Below are 23702 nucleotides of genomic sequence, written 5' to 3' on the forward strand. Positions count from 1 at the left end.
AAGCAAGGGAGGAGGAAAGATAAATATGAGTTCTGAAAGTGTTATGACAGAAGAAAGGAACTCCAATCACGGAGACTGATTGTTCTGGTAGTCACGTTAAGACACGGGAAAAGAAAAGGCAGGGGAATCGGTGAAAGAAAACAAAGGCCAAACCAGGATATCCTGCAGTGGACAGGAGGCATAGAAATGAAGTAGGCAGTTTGTAATTTACCTTTTGACTTTAAAGCTCTCCCTTAGCAAAAGCCCCAGCAACAATCTAAGATTCCTAAAGACACCTGTGTGATGCCCCAAATATAACCACAGGGAGGGTGTTTTTGTCACTTATGGGTTTTTGAAGCTTTCTTTCTAGTTCACACCACCGAAGAAGCAATCTACAATACAGTTCAAAAAGCACAGGCCTCCTTAGCAGCCACAGGAATCTTTAGAAGCAAGTTCAGCACCCTCTCAAATATAGTAATATACATCTTTGAATCAAGGCACCAGAACTGAATCACCTTTGTTCTTTGCAGGGTTGAGGAGGAAATGAAGAGGATAAAGAGAAAAGAAGCAGAAAACATGGGGAAAAAACTGGGGGTAAAAAAAAAAAGAACACTAGCCAAACCTATGAGCCAATCTTTTGTTAGGAACATTGGTCATTGCATCTCATTGAGTCTGTATCCACCTGTTTCTTTACCAAGACAACTCCAAAGAAGCATCAGCCATAAACAGAAGTTCTGCTTCCCTCTCAATGATTCCAAGTTGAGGAATCTTTCTCCTCTCTCCAGCACTATCCTGAGGGAGTAAGGCCTGGGAAAGACCTTTCAGGAAGTGACAGAATTGCCTGGGCATGACCAACATCTTGCTGATTATGCTCTCCTCCTCCTGAAGAGACAGATCTTGATAGCATGGTGTTGTTTTAGGTCAACAGGACAGGAAAGATAAATACAATCTCCTTCATAATCAGATTGAGCTAGTCCACAGGTACAATAGTACAGATCAGGGATTCGCTTGGTTTCCATGCGTGCTAGAGCCTGGTACTATCTTATTAACTTCTAGTTTAATTTTTTTTCCCCTGTGGGTCTGGCTCCACGGGTTCTCAGAGGCTATTTTCAATCAACCTGGCTAAAAAGAGCTGGTAGCAAATTCCAGTCTTTAGGACTCTCTTTGTACAGCCTCCACCCATTAGGGTTTGAAGAAGTCAGGAGTCCTCTTAAGCAGATTATCTGGGTTATTGATTTCCAAACCAGTCTCAGCCTAGCATCCAAGTCCATGTTTTTTTTTTCAAATGGGCATGTGCCACCATCCTATCTCTCCTCCATTCTTGAATTTTTGTTGGGCCTTCACCTTGGCCTGGTTGGACACGCTACCCTCTTCACCCTGTGGGGGTCTTATAAAAACATCCTTCCTCAGCAGCACATACACCCATGTGGAGATAGCTCTGTGGAGTCCCAAAGCCATCTGCTCTTTGTTGCTCTCTTTACAGGGAATCTTGGAAGACATTCATTTATTCCATTTTAAAGACCTACCCTGGTAGAGAACATGATGCTTATCGGTCACTTCTATCTGACCAGGACTCTGATGTATCTTTTCATGTTTGCCCTGTTTCGTTCCTTTATTTGTTCTATTTGTCCCACCTATGACTGAAGATTTGTGCTAATCTTGGTGACTGCCACTGATATTTATATTATTGTTATTATATTACATTTATTGTTATATAATTTTATTGCATTTTATGCCTACTTTTTAGTCTTATCAATAAGTTTAGGTGTATGTGTTTCCATGTAGTGTTTTAAAAGTTTGGTGATCAGGAATGAGACACTTGTAGCGTTCCAGATATTGCTGAATATAGGTCCTACTCCCAGTGAGGGCTGCTGGGAAGTATGACGCAGCGTCTAGAGGGCCAAAAATTCACTGCCTCTGTTACAAAGGGCAAAGCCATCTAATTTTTCCTACAGCATTTTATTCTTGAAAGATGTACAGTAAGTAAATGCAGAATATGAAAAGATCCAAACTACAAGGTAACAGAATTTATGAAGTCCAGGCATATTTGAAGACAACGTTGGCACGCTATCCATAACCTAAGCTGATATCTGAGGATGGATGGGCCAAGTGGATGTTATGTGCCAAGAACGGACATGGTACAAAGAAGGCAAGTCAACCCCACTAGATGTATGTGGCTCCCAATGTGTTTTCTTGCGCTGCAATGAGGCATGAAAACTCTCTCTCGTGATACCAACGGAAACTATTTCAAATTATATCTGTTGTCTGCTTTGGGTGCATTTTAGTTGTGTGTGTGTGTGTGTGTGTGTATTATACCTGTATCTCACACACACATACAGAGTAGTCCTTGACTTATGCCACTACTCCATTGCTGGACCCCTTGAGCAAGTTAATTTTCACACAGATGGTCTGCCATTTCTGCACATGCGCAAACAGCTGGTTACTGTTTCTGTACATCTGTGGGCAGCTGGCCATCATTCTGTGCATGCACAAAATTACCATCAATGGTGTTTAATGTTTCTTCCAGAAAGTGAAATTCATGAGTCATATCTTGCATAACCCAGGAGCTGCCTGCAAATATATTCTGTTTGTTAGATGATGATGATGAAGATTAAATTTGTATGCCGCCCATCTCCCCCCAACGGGTGACTCTGGGAGGCTCACAGTTAAAATCAGAAACCCCATCAACAATTAAAAATACCCCATAAATAATTAAAATAAATTAATGCATTAAAAATCAAGTATAAAAAACAAACCCTGTACATAAATACTAAAAACATTCAAGATGACTGGGGGGGGGCAAGGTCAGTCACCCCACAAGCCATGTCTACTGGTGCAAGCCCCCACAGCCAGGATTTCACCCTTTTCCTGAAGGCTATGAGAGTGGGGGCACACCAGACCTCGGGAGGCAGATTGTTCCATAGGGCGGGGGCCACAGCAGAAAAGGCCCTCTGCCTAGACCCCACCAGTTGAAATTCCTTGACTGGTGGGGTCTGCAACATGCCCCTTCTGCTGGACCGAGTGGGGCGGGCTGAAGTAACTGGGGCGAGACGGCTCCTCATTTTAGATTCATTTTACTTTCTCCTCCAGCTGTTCAAGGCAACCTACACAGCAGTCCTACCTCCACCAGGATCCCCACAGCAACCCTGTGAAGGAGGTTGGGCTGAGAAGAATGAACTGGCCCAAAGTCACCCACCCAATGGCCGAAGGTGGACCTGACCCTGGGACTTCTCCATCCTAGTTCAACATCTTAACTGCTGTATCAGCAAGAATAAACATACATCATATAAAACTGCTCTGTTATTGGAGGCTTTCTAATCTGGATCTTTCCTCTTTTTAGATTTATGTTTCCCAAATTTTGTGCATACTGTGTCCAACAGACACAGAAAGAAAAGAGGGTATCCTAAGACACACAGCATAACAAGATCTTTATTCTGCAGAACTAACCCCCCTTCCTCACCTGTTCTTCAATCGCAGTTTAACTTCATTCAACCACGATGTTTTGCTGAATTGAGAGTTGGACTTGAGACACTCCGAACTGAGGGAACGGGCAGTGGTGATGCCAGAATGCCCCTCGGCTGCCAATGTATCTCTGTAGACCCAAAAACAAAGATTTGAGACCCTACTCAGACATTTATAAAGATAAAACATTCCTTTTAAATCAAACACATTAGCATAGTTCAAATAATTATCTATTAAAGCATTTCCATTCCATGTTTCAGTCTGAAGTTCTCTAAAATAGCTTTCAGGACAACCTTGTTCAAGTTGGTAACCTCCAAGTGCATCGGGACTGCAGCTCCTTGAATTGCGAGCCAGCATGACTTAAGGCTGAGACTTATGGGAACTGTGCTTCGACATATCTCAAGGTTAAGAGATTAAAACATGCCATCACAACACAACTGTAAGAAATGTGTTTAAAAGAATTACCACATTATATAAAAATATGGATGGATGGATGGATGGATGGATGGATGGATGGATGGATGGATGGATGGATGAATGGATGGAGGTATCTTTCTCTCACACACACACACACACACACTGATATATTTCTATCAATCACAAGATATAAAATTATCAAACTTGATCCATGGGTTTCAGAATAGTATCATCTGAAAGGACCGTAGAGCGTACAATGAGAGTATGTCTACTCAAACGCCAATTCTACTGAGCTCTGCATATGTGGGTGTGTAGATGTGCATTTTATTAAATAAAGAAATAATAATAAAGAAACCTGAAACAAGACCATACAAAAACTACAGTCTAAATTAACAATTAATATAAGCAGTACATCCATGATCTAACACAATTCAAAAAGAAAGGAGCCAAGTGAAATAAAATTCAAGTGCTTAACATTGTAACTTGACCTTTTTTTTCCCTTGTAAAGGTTGCAGTTGTTCCTTAATTCTGCCATTTAAATCTCACTGAATTTCATCCACACGCAGGATGGCAGGGGTGTTATCTCCACTCATGTATGTTTGCTTGAGAACAAGGCCCACTAAATTCAAGGTTATTATTCCCAAGCAAATGTACCTCAAAGGAGAGGAAATTGATTTATGCCTTATTTATTTATTTATTTATTTACTTACTTACTTACTTACTTACTCACTCACTCACTCACTCACTCACTCACTTACCTGCTTAGTCCATTACTGTCTGCTATAACAAATAGTTTTTAAGCAGAAATTGCAAGCTAACTCAATATTTATATATTATTACAAAAAATAACATCTGTTTTGTCTGCATTTTGCCTGTGTCACATTGAAAACTGCAAATTAAATTCTACATAACTGTTACATATTGCAGCTATTATAGCTGATGGAGAGATGGTGGGGTTTCTTCCCATGCCCTTCATATGAAAGTAAAATAAAACTCTCTCATGCTTGCATTATTTGCTCACTTAATAATTTCTCCACCATACCACCTGTATTTACAAGCAGATTATCAAAATTTATCACCAAACCAGCCCTTTCTCTCCCAATTGCATGCATGTGGTTGGCACGATTTTGTCTCAAAGAAATATGCTTTGAGAAGGGAAACATCTGAAATCCATTATTAGAGGATTTTAATTTTTCCGCTGTCTTCAGAATGGAAGAACTATCAGTTAGATAAGAACTGAAAATCTACTCAGTTTATGGGAAGCCAGGAAGCCAGAAGTAATGCACGCAACCAGAACAAGACTGCAACAGAAGACCACTTAAAATTGTCAGTTGCAGAATCAAATCAAGGAAGTCAATATTGCTGAAGCTGAAGCTAAGCCTAACTTCTTAAATTTTGCTTTAAAACAACTCCACTTTCCTTGTTGTTATCCACAGGAAGAATGTAATAATAATAAGCATAGGGCCTAGCACCATGAACCTTGCTATGTCTGGTGGAGTCCTGAAAAATCAATAGATGGAAAAGTGATTACTTTATAAATATATAGTGGTTTACTCATAACTAGGTGTAACTGATTTGAGTGTGATGTTGTGGAAAGTACCTAGCCTGTGAGAGATCTGATTTTAATCACTTTTAACTGGAGATGCCAGAACTTCCTTCTGTACAAGTAATCGCTGGAATGGTGAACACCACTGGCCCAATTTTTGATATTTCTGGATCCTTGTGGATCCCATAAGCTGAGGGGCATGAAAGTCTGTGACCCTATCCACAGGAGGTCATCTTATCTTCTACAAGTGGCTTTTGAGTGGATTTAAACTTCAATCCATTGTCTGCCAACGTTTCTGGCTCGTTGTTGAGGGAGCCAGCAGTTGACAGAAGCAAACCAATCTTGGCTGATCTTGAAGAAACTAAGCAGGTTTAGATCTGGTTAGGACTTGGATGGGAGACAACCAGGAAATCTCAGAGCTTGAGCCTAATTAGAAGGTCAAAAGAAAAATCATGGAAGAAAACAATGGCGCACCATTTCCATTTTGTTGCCACAGAAGCCCTATGGCTGCATCCATGTTGTTACATGGGTTGAGCTTAACTCAAGGAACCCTTTACCTTTTTACTTGCTAATTATTTGGACACAAATTAAGGGGCTCTACATAAATGTCTGGCTAAGGCTCATGGGCCATAGTGCAATCTAGATAAATGTGAAGTGTGTGTTGAAGTTTTTTTTATGCTTTTTGTCATTCAATTTCAATGGCTCTGCCTCTTTTTATATACTATTGCCACTTTCAAAAACACGCACAGCTCACCAAAGCGTTGCCCCCCTGGCAATCTTAGGGCATCCTCAGTCCCCCTCCCAGTGTGGTTTTGAGCAGCATTAGTCAAGATATCCCCCATTATTTTTCTTTTTATGAAGGAACCTTAGAGCCGTTCTCAGACCACAGTTCGAAAACTGCCTTCCTTCCATATTAGTGGGGGACTAATTCTTTGCGCACGTGCGCACACCAGCCAAAGGGGATCATCTCAAGAGTCCAACTTTCCAATCTCAGAGAAAGAAGAAACAGAATGCTGTGAGAAAGGGAAATGTTCCAAACTTCTGCTACTGTCAAGTCTGGAGAGGGAAAAAAAAAAAAAGCACGTTGCATATTTGGTGGGTTGAAAGCCTAAGATGGTTTGGATGGCTGAGATTCCATTGCCGTGAAGGACACCTCCATTGTGGGTGCTAACCTTTGTCCTCCCCCTCAGGACAAGAATGTTAAGCCCCTGCATTGCTTACGCTGAAGCATTACTGGGGAAGTACAAGCAGCCCCAAGAATACTTTCACCCCTGGGGAGTGTGGATTTCAGCATCTGAATGACATTCTTGCACAAGCTGGTTGAACTCCAGATCCTCTGTCGCCGGCTTACCCCATCCTCTAAATCCCACCCCATTTGGCTCTTTGCTCTATACTTGGCCCTTTTCTCTACCAGCTGTTCTTGGATCTGCCTGGCATTCTTGCATGGTGCAAAGAGGGGAGGTCTCTTCTCAGCTACCAAGGGGATGATGAACATAAGCAGAACGGTTAAAACAGCTTTCTCCAACCTAGCACCTTCCAGGTGTGTTGGCCACCTTAGTTCAGAATTTAAGTCTAGTCCAGTGCGTTTAGGGGCTTGGGGAAGCCTGGGTGAGGTCAAAGCTTTGGCTATGACCTGGGAATCTCTGCTTCAAATCTTATCTCAATCATGAAATCATGAGAGCTCTTCAAAAAACTGTTAGTTTGGGCCAGGAATAGAATGGCATTCCAATTTCTGCTCAGCTTTAAAGCGAAAATGAACACCTTTCTGCAAGTATAAGCCTAATCTACTTCACAAGGTATTGAGAAGATAGAAAGGGATAATCTTTTATAACCCAGGGAGGAAGGGCAAGATGTCTACATATGAGCCTCTGTGTATGTATCAGTATTTCCCAGTTCCATGCAGGACTTTTGTATGGATTAGTGCGACATAATGTTAATATGAGACAGAGATCTCTATCACAGAGACTAAGGCTGTGCCAATCCTTCAAAGGAGGTGCTTTGTGATGTGCGGGAGAGCAGCCAAGTACTTCTTCTTGAACCATTAAAACAGCTGCAAATTTTCTGGGCTGGTGGGGCTGTTTCGGCAGCCAGCATGCAGAGGAACCTAAGAGCACTTCCTGAATCAGCCATGCAAGCTTGAAAATAGGTGGCTGGTTTACAAACTTGAAAAGAGCTGCTTTGGAGCTCCTCCAGGATGTCCCAAATACCTTTTCTGAAGGATCTGCACATTTGTAATAGAGAACCGGTCTCTATTATCAGCTCTTGTTTCAGCACATTTTAGAGTTCAACTCTTCTGCTATGTCCCTAACTTTAAGGAAGACACTTCAGTTGTAATTCTTGTTTGTCAACATAGGCAAGATTATTTGCCAGCTTTTCCAGTTTCAGAGGAGAACGACTACAGTGCAGTTTTGCACCGTGCAGTTTTGAGTAAAGTACTGAATTATTCAGTTTTACTGATGCATTGGAATCAATGGGATGTTTAGCAAGCAATGATGAGGTCAAAACTGACATGCGAACCATGACATCTTTGCACAAAGGATGCAGGTTAGAACTTGATGCAGGTATGTAAGTCACATCTTTTGCATCACTGACACATGTCATTCAGCTTTTCCTGTGCTTCCCTGAAGATCTCTGTGCTTACAACACAGAAATTTCCACAAACAGCGCCTACAAGTCCTCTTTCTGCATAAAGCAACAGTTCAAATGCATACTAAGCCAAAGTTAACTTAGCCTAGCCTAGCGAAGCAGCAACTCCACATTACTAGGAAGAAAATTTTTGCTCTTCTCACACAAGCAATTATTCTGTTCACTTAACAGACCTGAGGGATCATGATCTAGTTCTTCAGAAAGACTGATTGTGTTCCTGATTAGCAGGAAGGGAAAGGAGACCTGTTTTTAATTGTTAAACACCATTTATTTAAATGCTGGTCTTGTTCTCTGTCTCACTTTAGGAATTGTTTGGAATGTTGAACAATAGATATTCTTCAGGCCACAGCTACAAGTAATTAGACTAATACCAGGAGTAATTAGAAGATGTCTAATTAAAACTTGCATTCTTAGCAGAAACTCACTAAAAGATGTGGGACATCAAGCAAAACATCAAGAGAATTTCTGTAATCTACCACCTATGCTTTCAAAAAGTAAACCGGAAAATCCTAAGAATGTGTAACTCAATTCATTGGGCCAAATGACCTAGTTTTGCAAAATCTTACAGAAAAACACTGGAGTGTAGAAACAGGTCAACTAAGTTTCTGCAGTCCAGTGGTTGTCTGTAAGATTTGGGGTATATTAAAGTATAAAATATGTAGAAAAATCTTATTTTATAAAAACCAAGAAACTGAAAGGTGCCCTGATAACTACGCTTGCACATTATTTCAATATGTTTTCCAGACAAAACTCTTAAAGGTTTTTAGTTCTAAAAACTGTTAGTTCTTACTTCTCCTTTGCTCTAGTCTGAACAAATCTGGTTCTTCTGGAAGCCATCGAGGATTGGCTGAATGATTGATGCCAGCATTAGTTTTAATTATCATTATAATTTTGTTATTAATGTAAACTTGAACTATTCATAATAATAATTTATAAGCACCTAAAGTCTATTAAGAACTGAATCAGGGGTAAATTCTATAAACAACCGAGTACTGGTTACTGCAGTTGGAATCCAGAATTTCCCCCCCCAAAACTTCTATTTAATATTCACAACAGATGTTAAGAATTAAAGGAAATTATCATCTCTGCATTTTCAAAGAAAATGTAGTGTCTGAAGAAACTAAATCCAATCTTCAAAGTGGTACTTGAGTTCCAGCTGTCTCCCCTTTCATTAACTTAAGTTCTATATTGATTTTTTTCTGTGTTCAATACTCGCAACTATATTCCATTCAACAATTCATCATTTGAAAATTTATTTTGTAGACTTATTGGAATTGTGCCTTTTTTATGGTTGAATTGACATGGAGGGAGCCCATTAGTTTCTAATGAACTGAAAATTCAGGGGCGGGGGAATTTCCTTGTGCATTTTGGAAAGGAGACTTGACCTTTTCCCAGAGTGAACATTTAATAGCATATCCAGAAATCCCCAATTCTTCTAAATGGCTTCCCCACAGCAACTATGTCCCATGGCTATTTGCATACTCTTAGGCAGATTATACTAATTTATTTTACAAATTTCTTGTAAGGATGATTGAGATAAGTGCAGCATTTTAAACATTTGAAAACATTCAAGATAAATCTAAATCGCATTTGGGTATTTATTACATATTTCCCAATAAAACTACTGTCTAGCATCTACCTGAATAATAGTGCTGTTTTAATCTGCAGTGCCAAATACCTCATTTTGCAAAACCTGTCAGTAAATAGGTAGCTTCTAGTCTTCTAGAACACTAAATATTGACTGCAACTAGTGTTTTTACTAATTACTAGGGATATCAGCCAATAACAGAAATCTCTGTTGATTGTGCATGTAATAATTAATTGATTGATTTAAACCCACATATATTTGCATATGAATTAAACAGCTGTTCAAATAAAAAGTGTTTATTCAGCTTTATTCAGCAGTTTTTTAGATGATGTATATGCAATAGCAAGCACCACAAAAATGTCTCTTCCATAATAACAGCCGCTATTTGCCATTTTATACTTGAGGCTCCTCATTAATCAATTAGTAGGGTTTTATTCAATTAAGTATTCCAACAAGTCTTCTTCCTTACTAGCTGATAGTAGTAGGTGGCACCTGGCTGGTGCTGATCTCCACAAGCTAAGCAGGGAGAGATCTGGTTAGTACTTGGATGGGAGATCACCAAGAAAAGCCAAGGCTGGGGGCCAAACTAGGAAGTGGAAAAGGCACCCCCGAAGAAGACACTGCACTGTTGCCAAGCAGAGTACTTGGACGTGTCCTTGAAGTGACCAAGAATCAAACTTGACTCAAGAGATACTTATTCTACTACCTACAGTAGTTATTGTTATGTCAACAATTCTCTCACTGTCCAAACTTGTGTAGCTAAAATCCTGATGGAAAAACCAATTTGGCCTGCTCAAATTCAGGTGACTCAGCTTTGCCACAGGATGTACTATATAGAGGTAAATTGATGGCACCAGCCTGGGGAAGTCAGGTGTTCATGTTGCAGGGCTGAAAATGTTCTGTGTTTCCTCCAATTTTCTCAAGGACAAACTCTTTGTGAAGATTGAAGTGAGTAAGCTTTGACAGAGTAAGAGTCTGCTTTAGTTTGGAGCTCCTGGATTTCTGCTCCCTTGGGCAGTTGCCTGTCTAGGTCAAATCTCATTTGTCTGGGGGAATTTGATTGGGGTGTTGTATAAGTATTGCTGAATAAAGAACTAACCAACCAGTAAATACATTGAATTAGGCTTTCTCAGAATTGCTCCTGTTATATTCTGCTCAATATCTGAAATAAATTTTACTTAGACCATATGAGATTTTATATAAAAATAAATGAAAGGATTCCTAACTTTGCATCAGAGTTCATGAACAAATGGCACATGACATCCATGGACACACAGCCCCTATTCATAGTGATGACAAGTGTTCAGCCCTGAAAAGAACAGACTATTCATCCTTCCTTGTAAGACACAAAATAAGGACTTTACAAGATTATTTCAGTCCGAGTTATATCCTACAGAACAATTCACTCTCTCAATGTTTGAAATGTTTTGTCTCTTTACAGAAATAATTTCTAGCTCTTTGCTGTTATTTATACTGCTGTTCCCCCTGTGTCTTTGGAATTTCATGCCACACACATTTACCACATTACTATATTGTACAAATACATTCTGCAGATGTTCTCTTGGGCTTAACAATATCCTACAATGTTGCTTAAGGCAATTTAGCCTAAATTCTATTGAACCCAATTAAAACCCTTAACCCCTTAATTTCTTCAGTGAGATTTAAGCCCAACATACCACATTCATTCACAAAGAAATCTCTCCAGGTTCATCCGAATCATTAGGTATCTTCATTATATCACTGGGTGCCATGTTTTCAGTTCTCTAACTTTCCTAAAGCCTTCCAGAGCTCTTGTGAAGAACAACATGGAAAGAGGAACAGACCTGTAAGCTATTTTGAGCTCTTGAGAAGAAGAACAGACTAAAAACACAGTGTGATTTAAGTAAGCGATTACAAAATGTCATACAATGGTACCAGGAAGATAATGGGTCTGGAAAGCAAACCGAACAAGGAACAGTTAAAGGAGCTTAGCACATCTGGGTTGCAAAAGAGAAGACGGAGGGGAGATATAATAGTGATCCGCAAATTAAAAAAAGGAAGACTGTCACCTGCAAGAGGAGGTGGATCTCTTCTCTGTGGAAAATGATGGCAGGACAAGGCATTAAATTAAAAGAAAGAAGATTCAGAGCCTCCTGTTGCTAAGAGCTGTTAAGCAGTAGAACCATTTGCTGTTTTCAAAAGCGGAATGGATTACTTGTAGCTCTCTCTGGAATGGATTAGTGAAATCCTGCACTGAACAGGAGGCTGGACTACAGGACCTGTAAGCCACCTGCAACATTCTATGATTCTATAGTTCTGAAAACACATTTCTAGACAAGACAATCCCTTGATCCTGCAAGGCAATTTTTGCATTCTCACGCATTGCATACAGCTATATTTATTAAAGCCCCGCTTAACCCAAACCTAGTCATCATTTCCTGCTTAGGCGCATACATGCCTTGAACTCCAGCCAGGAGGCACTGTGATCTATGGAAAGTGAGATCTTGCACCTGCTATTCATGCCAAGAGAAAGGATCACAATCTCTGCAGCTGAAAGTCATGGAAAACTCTAGAAGGCTGCAGAGGGGCCAGATGTGCAGCGAAGAAGAGATTTCTGTTGCAAAGAGAAAATGCACAACAATAGAAAGGGGGGGGGAAGAAGTCCCAGTTCTGCAACCTTTCATTCTGTGGTGTGCCTGAAGGCGGAGGGGAGACAAAGGATAAGCAGACAAATGAATGGTATGTATTCAAGTATGGTTTTAGATTACCACAGGAAAATATACAAGAGGAAAAAGAGCTGAGTGGTGCTACATAAATCTTGATTTCCTCCAATTTAAAAAACTGCCATAAGGTTCTGAGCAGAGAAGACAACAGAGAAAATTAACGGCCCAGGTTACCGCGGATTCAATAAGTCTAAGGATCAATAATGCTTAGATACTTCCAGCTGTTTTTCAGTGCTACATCTGATAATTATCAGACTACGAAGAGAGAACCCAAATTCTCATGTCACGTTTCTGAGCAAAGAAACAGGTTTCAGTAGAAATAAATAGACACTTTGCAATCCAAGTCAGTTAAAACAGATCTTTGCATGCTGTGTTTGGCTGAGTGATTTCTCTGTGTCCCAAGCAATTAATCTGTTAAATTTGTTCTTTTTCTTACTTTTTATTCTTGATGCAAATATGCATCCAAGAAGACTTACGCAGGATGTCTGCCTACATACAAATAATCTAATCTTCAACAGAAGGATGGAGTTCCACAGGAATAATGGCCTAATATGTATGCATTGAATTTGCACATCTTCTATTGAGATGTATTCGTTCAATAGATTCTTATGCCCAACTACATATGTATGTTGGGAATACCTATATCTATAACTGATCTACCTAGCTCTCTATATATAGGATTGCAGTTGTAGGGAAGATGAAAAATGATTATAATAAAGCGCCCTGAGAAAATTCCTGTGGGCATCCAGATGCAATCTCAGTATCTGATTTCTCACAGCCCTCGCAAGCGCTTCCTTTTCTGCATCAATGCCCTGAAATAATTTATACTTAGACTCTGATGCTGGGAAAGGTGGAAGGAAAGAGAACAGGACGGCCAGCAGCGAGGGGGATGGACTCAGTTACAGCGGTGATGGGTGCACCGCTGGAAGACCTGAAAGACCAAGTTAGGGTTAGATTGTCCTGGAGAAAATCTATCTAGGTGGTCGCTAAGAGTCGACAATGACTTGATGGCCATCCATCCATCCATCCCTCTTCCTTACCACACATTACTCCAACTCTTCGTCAGAATGAATATAACACTAATAGTAATAATAGTAATTTATTAAATTTATATGCCACGACTCCCAGCGACCTTGGGAAGTTATACAGTGGTACCTCGGTTCACGAACTTAATTCATTCCACGACTCTGGTCGCGAACCGAATTGGTTGCGAACCGAATCAAATTTTCCCATAAGATTCAATGTAAATACAGTTAATCCATTCTGAACCATATGTAATTTTTTTTTAAACCACAAAAATATGAAACAAAGTACAGTACAGTACACTATGAAGAGAGAGAACACTAACCTTGCTTGAGGCAACTTTGGCATGGAGGACAGGAAGGCAGGTGGGGAGGCAGTTATTGTTTGGAGGGAGAGTCCCCCTCGCCTACAGGAAGCCATGACCATGTGTCACAGCAGGGAAAATGGCCACGGGTCGTGTTCGTCACCCGATGCGGAGTTCGCGAACAGAAGCAAAATTTTGTGAACGGTGCTGTTCGTGAACCGAATTGTTCATGAACAGAAGCGTTCGTGAACCGAGGTATTACTGTATATAGGAACAACTGCTTGCTAACTCACCGTTCACTGTAAGTTTGGTCTCTTTTCCTTTCAGCATCTCCCTCTTTTATTGGTATATACAAGGTATGCCTTCCTGCCATTACCTGGACATTCCAGCACATGCAGTTTCTGTCTTCCCATGTTCCCACCCCACCGACGTGGTGGCTGGTTGTACCCAAGGAAAGTCCCAAAGTCCCAAATATGGCCCAAAAGGCCTCAGTCCCTTTGCACACTCTTAATCTGACAGCCAAGTCTATTTCTGAAAGTTTAAATCTTAAATTACATCAATACCTAATATTTCTCTCAGCTGGAACTCAGCGACGAGCAATATAAACTGTGATAGCCTAACCCTGAAGATTCTTTATTCATGTCGTGCAAGAGGGTGAAAAGAGAACTTCTACTTACATAAATACACATTCTCACTCTTTCTGAAAGAGCTCAGATGGAGCAGGTCAGCTTCAGCTGAGTGAATCCCATGTGTGACTAAATGCATAAATGGCGTCTGTGGAGGGCAAAAAACAACTCCATATTCCAGCCAATCCTATAATTACAAAAATCTAGATCAGTGTTTCTCAACCTTGACAACTTTAAGATGAGTGGACTTCAACTCCCAGAATTCCCCAGCCAGCCATGCTGGCTGGGGAATTCTGGGAGTTGAAGTCCACTCATCTTAAAGTTGCCAAGGTTGAGAAACATTAATCTAGAGCAAAAACAATAGTTAGCTCAGAACAATTCTGCTGATATCACATTCTGTGAGGTAACATCAGAGAAAGAGTGCACACGTAATGGACACCAACAATACAGGGAGGTCTCAATTAGTGCGGTTCATGAATCCCACGAAATGGTTGCATCATTTGAATTTGCACCATTTGAAATGATATTTGTATAGAAAACGTGGTAATCGGTTCCCACTCAAGGGAAACAGGCAATGAAAAATTTAAAACATAATTTTGTATATGCCTATTCTTTAAGTATTACAGTAAAGGATAAAAAGAATAGACTTATAATTTAAATGTACTGTTCACAAAGTCACAGCATTAAACTTGTACTCTGATGGAAACTTCCTTTTCTCCATTTTGCACACACAAATATTAGCAGCGTCTAAAACCCCAACTGCAACCGTGCACGGGCTAGCCTCAATTGCATACACAGTTGCCTCACATTAACTAAATTTTGGGTCACATTAAATGTGACCTGGTATCAATTTACAACTTGCACTAAATTGAATATGGCATTATTCGAATTCACATTGATCGCGACCTTCCTGTACATTGAGTGTGCTCAGATAATGCGTTCAATATAATTTGGTGAGGCAAAAGGGTCTGAAAAACAAGTGCTTCCTGGATCTGAATCCATTTTAAAACTACTAGCAGAGAAATACTAATGGGATTGTGTGGAAAGTGCAAAGGTGACTTAATATGATTAAATTCAGGAAGGAGATGGTTCTTCTCCATAAATAATTAATTTTTATTATGATGGCTTTAAATCCAGCCTTCAGAAAGCTGAGATCCTCTCAGAGCTAGACAAAAGAGCTATTAAGAGTGGCTGAGTTCAACAACATACCCTGGAATGATCCCAATTTCTTGGGGTCGTGCAACACACTGAACTGGAAATAGACCATACTGGTTGGGGGACAACATGCTGGGTTAATTGTAGTTTCCTAGTTTCATGTTCATCTCAACTGGAGGAAGCACTTTGTCTGGGTTCTGAAGCTAAAAAGGATAATGGCAGGTAAGCATCTGGATGGGAGACCACCAGACTATGCTGGGAAGTTAGAAAAAACAACCTGGAAGAAGGCAACCAAGCCAGTTCCATCCTGTTCTTAAGAAAATGGCACGGATGTTCAGGAAGAAACCAGGAGCTAACCTCAACTTGAAGGAAACTACTCTTAATAGCAGTATGTCATGCAAGCACAGTCAATACAGAGCCTGCATTTGAAAGCACTATGCCAGTGTTGTCCAAACTTGGCCACTTTAAGATGAGTGGACTTCATGGCTGGCTGGGGAATTCTGGGCGTTGAAGTCCACTCATCTTAAAGTGGCCAAGTTTGGACAACACTGCACTATGCCCACTGCATCCTAGGAATGCATTGCTTCTCCAGGCAAATCTTCTCCTTCTTCTTCTTCTCCTCCTCCTTCTTCTACATATCTCCAGCCAAATCACCGTTATCCCATCTTTTGGGCCCAGTTACTGTTTCTGGAGTCCCAATGCAGCTTTAGCAGCTGTGCTCTCTGGTTAAGAGACTAAAAAAAATCAGCTCATAGAAGAGCGTATATGTGACAGAGTTTTTAATATGCAAAATGGGGGTCCTAAGCTTCCATGAAAAACATTAAAAGACTGTCAAAAAAAAATATCAGTCCTGCCAACTTAGGAAATTCAGAGTTTATGTGTGTGCGCAGGACACACGGGGAAACTGCATTAACCATGTCTTTCCACCCTTGCTCTATAACTAAAACTTCTAAAGAACTCGGGATCAAAAGCCTTACTTACATAATCACGATCCAAAACTCGCTCCTCAGAATCCTTATTTTGAGATAAGTTGTCCTTGACTGCCCAAGGCGCTCTCCATGATTTCTCTCTCATGCCTTGCTAACTCTCTCGAGCCGCTGTCTTTCCTTATGGAATTGGAAGTTTCTTCCTATTAAAAGGGGTCACCAGCTTGAAAACTTAAAACCTGACCACCTTAAATACTCAACAGCAGCCTACAAAGGACACCCCAAAGGTATCTCTCTGTGAACAAGGGCTTTGAAATGAGTCTGTGGCCAGCTGTTGTCTGTGCAGGAATGCAACAGGAGAGCTGGTAACTAACCTCTTACTGTTTAACTGTTATTTACTTCTGAACTTGTCCTGGGCTGACAACCCCTCGTTCTTGTCCGTGGTTGATGATAATTAACCAGTGATTGTATATTACAGGGAAAGGCTGTTGTTACTAGTGACTCTGTTTCTGGTGTTCCCCAAATCAGGCATAGCCAACAAGCAGAACTCTTTACACCTTGAGTGCTAAAGCTGTTGAGATCAGGCCAAGAAGGCAACATCCATAGTAATGCATGAGTGTGAGAGATTGTAAGGAGGCTGGGAAAGTAGCAAGGGGAAGATTAAACATAAATAAGCAACAGATAGGAGAAGAGCTTGTTAGAAGCTTATCACATAAATGGTGGTTCTGTCCAGGCTGTGAAGGTCCTGGGAACAAGAGACTCAGAATATTCAGACTAAATGTTTTAAACTCCATCTAAAAAATTCAGTAATGCATACCGTCTAGAGGTCCTATCACAATTTCAAGATTCTGGATTTTACCTCAAGTCCTTGCATTGAAACTCCTTACTGAAATCTGTATAATTTTTGCTTTCTAGATCAGTGTTTGGCAACTTTAAGATGTGTGGACTTCAACTCCCAGAATTCCCCAGCCAGAAGTAAAAAAGAACTAAAACTATAAAAAGAGCACCAGTTGGTATAGTGGTGAAGGCACCAGGTTAGAATCTGAGAGACTGTGAGATCTAGTCCTGCCTTAGGCACAAAGTCAGCCTAAGCTGGGTGACCTTAGGCCAGTCCCTCTCTCTCAGCCCTAGGAAGCGGGCAATGGCTTTCCAAAATCTGCCAAGAAAACTGCAGGGACTTGTCCAGGCAGTCACCAGGACTCAATACTGATTAAAAAGCAGAAAAAAAAAGAAAAAAAAAAGGGGGGGGATACAAAAAACAAACTGAAAAAAGGAAACATCAAAAAATGTATTATGTGATCTACAGAGAAGATAATTCACATTCAGCCCAATTTTTAAACACCTCATTAAATGTTGACCTCCACAAAGTAATATTGATCAGCCTCCCTGTTAAATCAATAGATAAACCAACTTTCTGGGCTTACGTTGTCTTTCCAGCATTGAAGAATAATCTCTTTTGCTGTGCCCAGTGCTCAAAAAATCCATAAATCTATATATACTGATAAATCCTAAATTCCTCATATGTAATTCAAAGTACATTCAAAATTCTTCACACCATATTAAAAAATGTATGACTATTATAGTCCGAACGGGACAACACCGAAACAAGAGCACAACATCTAAGTTAAGTGTCTAATTGTATTACAGTTCCAACATAATGAGATTGACAAGCAACCCTTTTGAAACATTCTCTGGGGTGTCTAATAAGCCTAAAAAATAATATTTTGTTGAATTAGTCTCGTCTGAAGATAACATACTTAATATTCTGTAAGGCTCTTGACCAACAAGTTGTTAGTATGGGACATTCCAACTCTTTATTTCAAAGCTCCTGCATATACTGTAACTAATAACCCATCTTAGTGATACACCTTAATTGCTTATTTTTTAAAAAAATCTGCAGACTTAAAGTCATCCAAAACACATTCCAATATGATAGTAATTTGGGTGTTTTAGATGTGGCGAATGCATCTGGACCCAACTGTGAAATCAAGAGCTGTTTCAACTGAACATACTGTCGTTTCACAGCTTCAGGCAATTCAAATTCCTCTGGCATTAATTCAAATGGTTTAAAACCTTGACTGGCAATAAGCTGATTTATGGTATGAATATTCCTACTTGCCCATGACTTCCCCTAAAAGATGTACATTTTGAAAATGGGATTGTCTCAGAAGTATACATTTGTCTTGTGAATAAGGAGCAAAATTATACCTCTACCCAACATGTCCCAAACAGGCACTGAAACCTTTAATGCAAGAAATATAACAGAGCAATTGCTAAAGACAGAGTCAAGCTCCTTCGCTATCACAAGGTCACATCACACACACACACACAGACCCACACCCACTTATTACTAACACTATGGCACTTGCTTTGAATTTTCAAATTCTCACCATGGTAGTTTTTTAACTTGGTCATTTCCACATCATTAAAGTAAAAAAAACACTACCCCCCCTCCCAATATCTTCTATTTCTAATAGGGGAGAAGTATATATTCTGCACATAGACTCAAAGCCTTGGATGCAACCTCCTTTTGCCAAATTTGTCATTTTTAATCTTCCAGAAGGAGGAAAAAAAAGAAGTAAATATATAGTATGGAATATCAGCCATTTTAAGTTAATGAATGTAATTTTTGCTCCATACTCTTTCAAAGTATGATGGCTGAGGTTATGTTTGTCCCTCTATGTCAGTGTTGTCCAAACTTGGCCACTTTAAGATGAGTGGATTTCAACTCCCAGAATTCCCCAGCCAGCATGGGGAATGTGCTTTTTGCTATAGAGATTTATTTTGGATAAGACATTTGTTGATATACTTTAAAATGAAAACATCCTATGGACACTGAGAATGATGCCCTTCTAGACATTGCAAATGCTTAGCAGCTGGAAGATACCATTTCCCACTCTTCACCCCGCATGATAAGAGTCTGGTCAAATTTCTTTATTTCGGTCATTGACCAGCAAAACATGATAAGAGACCTTTGCTGCTAAACCTCCCTACCACTCAACATTCCTTATTTGCTGCATTTAGTTTCTTGGAATTTTTATTCTGTTGGTTCATCCCCTGAACACACAAGTCTCTGTTGCATCTTGCAGTTTTGTTTTTGGGCATATAGGACATTAGGGGCAGACAGAGTAGATTAGTGGGGAGGGAGGAAAATAAAGAGACTCCATACTAGTAAGGACTTCAGAGTTTCCTGCGATTACAAGCCAGCAATGGAGAACCTTCAACTAGAATAGGACAACATGAATGAAAAAACTCCCTATGGGAATCTAAAATATGGAGCATCTATTTACAGCTTAAGAGTGTGAAAGATCATCTCGCTGTACAACAGCGGCAAGGGGTCCTCCCCAATTCCTTCCTTCTATGCCACTCCAATGAGTCTCCTATTGACCAGCCAAGACATACAGAAGACTCAATGCTTTGTTGACGAATCACCCAGATCTTTGCAGCCCAGATAGAGTGGCCTGATCCCAAATGCCCAGGTTTGTTGAAGGCATGGAGCAAGGAGTTGGACTGGGTGGTAAGGAGGAATCCAGTGGGCTCCTGTGCCTGCAGACCCCAAGGCACTGCTTCCCCTGCCTTCACTATACATTGCACAATATCATACACTGTCTGGAAAACATCTGTCAGATCAGATTTGGATCTAAGTGAGTAATAGGACAGCAGTCTTGGTTTCATTTTTATTTTCCTCAAGTATCAAGAGCAGTGTTTCTCAACCTTGGCAGCTTTCAGATGGATGGACTTCAGCTCCCAGAATTGCCTAGCCAGCAAGGCTGGCTAGGGAATTCTGGGAGCTGAAGTCCATCCATCTGAAAGTTGTCAAGGTTGAGAAACCCTGATCAGGAGTAAGCAAGCTCTTAAGAATAGAGGACAACAGATGCGTAAAGCTTGCTTTCTTCCTTTCTTCAGGCCATCTTTCCAGGATATTTTGTGCCACAACAGACAGTTGTGTGATGATCTCTTTCCCTAAGGGAGAATTTTAGTTTATGACCTTGGTTATATCTGCAACAGATCAGACTTTAAGACGCAGTCCAGAGTTGACTACTATCACATTTTAATTTATAATATAATAATTTATGGGATTTGATTTGATTTGTTTTGTGGTGCTGCTTAAAAAGATTGCCCACAGACTACTTTAAAACTTTGAGGGGTTTTAAAGGTAAGGCTTGCAATTAATACAGGGGCAGTTTTAACCCAGGTGCAATTTTAGATAAACGCTTCTTTGTCTGCATCTGAAACGGTGCAAGCTAGCACATTAAAGGTAAATCATCTCAGAAATTCTCACAAAGCAGACCATGATTATGTCAAAAACATATAATGTGTTGCATAATATATCCCTGATAGGAAAAAGAAACCAATATTCTTTCTCACTCTTCCACCTCATCTTCTAATACAGTTGATTGAATGCCTCTTTAGCATTATAGTTATTGCTTGCTAATTAAAGTCCTAAGTGATTTACAACAATAAGGGGGAAAAAATCCTGTCTGTAGGTTGAGAGCCTACCAAGCATGACCCAGAAGAAAAGGGAACGAAGTGAAACTGAATCCAAACAGAAAACAAAGCCAATCTGGAAAACCTCAAGAGAAACCAACATATGAACACCTAGATAAGGAGATTCAAAAAGACAGGGAATAGTCAGAGAAAATGGGCAGGTAGAAAAGGGGAGGGGGAAGCAAACCAAGGTTTAATAAAGAACCAATAACATAACCTAGAAAGTAAAGCTATCTATGCTTCTACAGGAAAAGCCATGTAAGTCTTAGACATCAAGTTTGGCTTTGCAGAACATGCGGTATTTTGTGGCTCAGCATGTTGTATGAAAATTATGTTAACTGTTGATGTAGTTAGTTGCTTTACTTAAAATTATTTGTATGCCACCTGTGCAATCAGTCTCAGGGGACTTACAAATCTAAAACAATACAAACATCAATCAAACCAGTTGGCTACAACCACCATAACCACTCAGTTATGGTCCCTGTACTGTGTGAATGCAGACACTGTGTGAAATCAGTAATCAAGCATCCAAGTTTTTTATTCATGCCTTTATTCCTGGCCAGTCTACCAAACCTGGTGTCCTCCAAAAGCAACAACTCCCGTGGTTGATTTTTTTCATGCATTAAATTTATATTCCACTTTTCTTCCAGGAGCTCAAGATGGCCTATGGTAGCACTCCTGTCTTCATCCTCACAACCACAATCCTGTGTGGTAGACTGGAACGAGTGTGTGTGACTGGCCCAAATTCCCTGGTGAACTTCCATGGGTGACAGTGGACCTGAACATGGGTCTCCCTGGTCCTAATCCAATATTTTCACCACTACACCACATTGGCTCAGGTTGACATCAGGTTGTGGAAGGCTAAGCAAGTAGCAACTGCAGAGGAGGGATTCAAAAAGTTAAGATAGCAGTTCTGACTGCAATCCTGACATTTTGATCCCCCCCTCCCTATGGACATCCCTGGGCTGAGCTAAGTTTTTATTTAAATAGTTTTGTTCTTTTTAACTGGAAAAGCCAATAATAATCACACTGGAGATTCTGCAGGCATGTCATCTACCAATGAGTTAGTCTTTCCAAAATGTAGGCCAACTATAATAGAAATTGGATGGGGGGGGGGGAACGGGGGAACAAGAGAGAGAAATGCTGATATCCTAGGACAGTAATTCCCACACTAAACTCCAAATTCAATTCCTTGAAAGAACTCCTTTGGAATTGAGATAAGGGTGGGTCTGAGTATTTCCAGCAATGCAGCATTTTCTTTTTTAAGTTATAAATGAATGTAAATATAAATTTATAGATTTCCTGGTCACGGTCACTCACACCTTAGTCACCTCCCAGTTGAATCGCTGCAATGTGCTTTACACGGGGCTCCCCTTGAAGACCACTTGGAAGTTACAGCTGGTCCAGACTGTAGCAGCTAGCAGATTACTGGGTGCCCGTAGGCTTGAGAATATTACACCTCTATTGTGTGAGCTGCACTGGCTGTGAGTTTTCTTCCAGGTGCAATTCAAGGTGCTGGATATCACCTTTGAAGCCCTACATGGCATGGGACCTAGTTATTTGCAGGACCGCCTCTCCCTAAGAATATCTGCCTGTCCCACTAGATCAGATAGGGTGGGCATGCTCCAGGTCCCCTCCCTGAATTTTTGCAATCCAGGGGGGCCTCGGAAACGTGGCTTTTCCATGGCTGCCCCTACCTTGTGGAACACCCTCCTGCCGGCAATTTGACAGGCCCCCACCCTTCTAGCCTTCCAGAAGGCCATCAAGACCTGCCTTGTTACTGAGGTGCTGGGAGAGGATTGTATAGGCCAGTGTTTCTCAACCTTGGCCATTTTAAGATGTGTGGACTTCAGCTCCCATAATTCCCCAGCCAGCATGGGGCTGGGGGATTCTGGGAGTTGAAGGCCACACATCTTAAAATGGCCAAGGTTGAGAAACAATGATATAGGCAGATAGTATGGAAAGAGAGCAGCTGAGCCTGCTGTGAGACATCCCAAGGGGACAATTAAGGCACAGAGTTTTTGTTTTATTGTTTCACTGTTTTATGATTGTTTTATTAGTTTTATCGTTGTTGGGAGCCGCCCAGAGTTGCTTAAGATGGGCATCCATATAAATCTTTTAAATAAATAAATAAATAAATAAATAAGATCTTCTGTCACCTTCGGATCAAACATGAAAGCAGGAAGATCCTGTCTTCTCTCAAGTGAATCCTGGAAGAGTATAAGAAGAGTAAGAGAGAGAATATTTTATATATACTCTATTTGATTGGAATCACTCTCCCTGTCTCTTAGGCACCAACACACAGACTCAACCTCTACCTCGACCCTTACGGGCAGTCACCAATGAACAGGAGATATTCTGCCCTTCTTATCCAAGGATTTCTTTCGATGCTGTGGGTGGTAGTGACAGGAACAGATTGTTTCTTCGCTAATATGGCCCTAGGAAAAGGATCTTTAAGAAAAAGAACTCTTGTTTCTTGCAGGAGACCCGCTAAACTTCTCTCTGCACTGGAGGATTAGGGGTGCTTAAGAGAATCACTCACATGTGCATTTTTAGCTTGTGCCAAGCGTGTTTAAGCTACGAGCCACACTTCATTTTGTTCTTTAGTCAAGAGGGAATAGACATTCCAAGGCATTTAAAGACAGCCATAGACCTTCTACCCCAAGCTTTTAACCCTTCCGGGTAAACCCAGGTATTAGCAGAAACCCAGAAATCAGCTACTGCATTGACGGGCAGGCGGACACAGGCCTGACCCCCTTTGTGTCATTTCTTTCCAATGTTCTGCTGGGTTGGAAAGAACAAAACAGAGACTGCAGGAAGAGTTAGAGGACTGGGCGCCT

The 23702-nt window shown here is 40.6% G+C and overlaps 1 protein-coding gene across 2 annotated transcripts in view; it reads right to left on the reverse strand.

The window, feature by feature from the left end:
* Window positions 1-23702, reverse strand: part of SHROOM3 (shroom family member 3) — a 130312-nt gene that overhangs the window by 38772 nt on the left and 67838 nt on the right. For both annotated transcript variants that reach the window (XM_088133156.1, XM_088133155.1), the window contains exon 2: window positions 3440-3571. The gene's annotated coding sequence lies outside the window, so the exon portion shown is untranslated. The remainder of the gene's footprint in view (window positions 1-3439; window positions 3572-23702) is intronic.

Source organism: Python bivittatus, unplaced genomic scaffold, assembly GCF_059951505.1.
Source record: "Python bivittatus isolate LINGU-HERP-01145 unplaced genomic scaffold, Pbiv_v1 ctg000070_np1212, whole genome shotgun sequence".
Taxonomy (NCBI): domain Eukaryota; kingdom Metazoa; phylum Chordata; class Lepidosauria; order Squamata; family Pythonidae; genus Python; species Python bivittatus.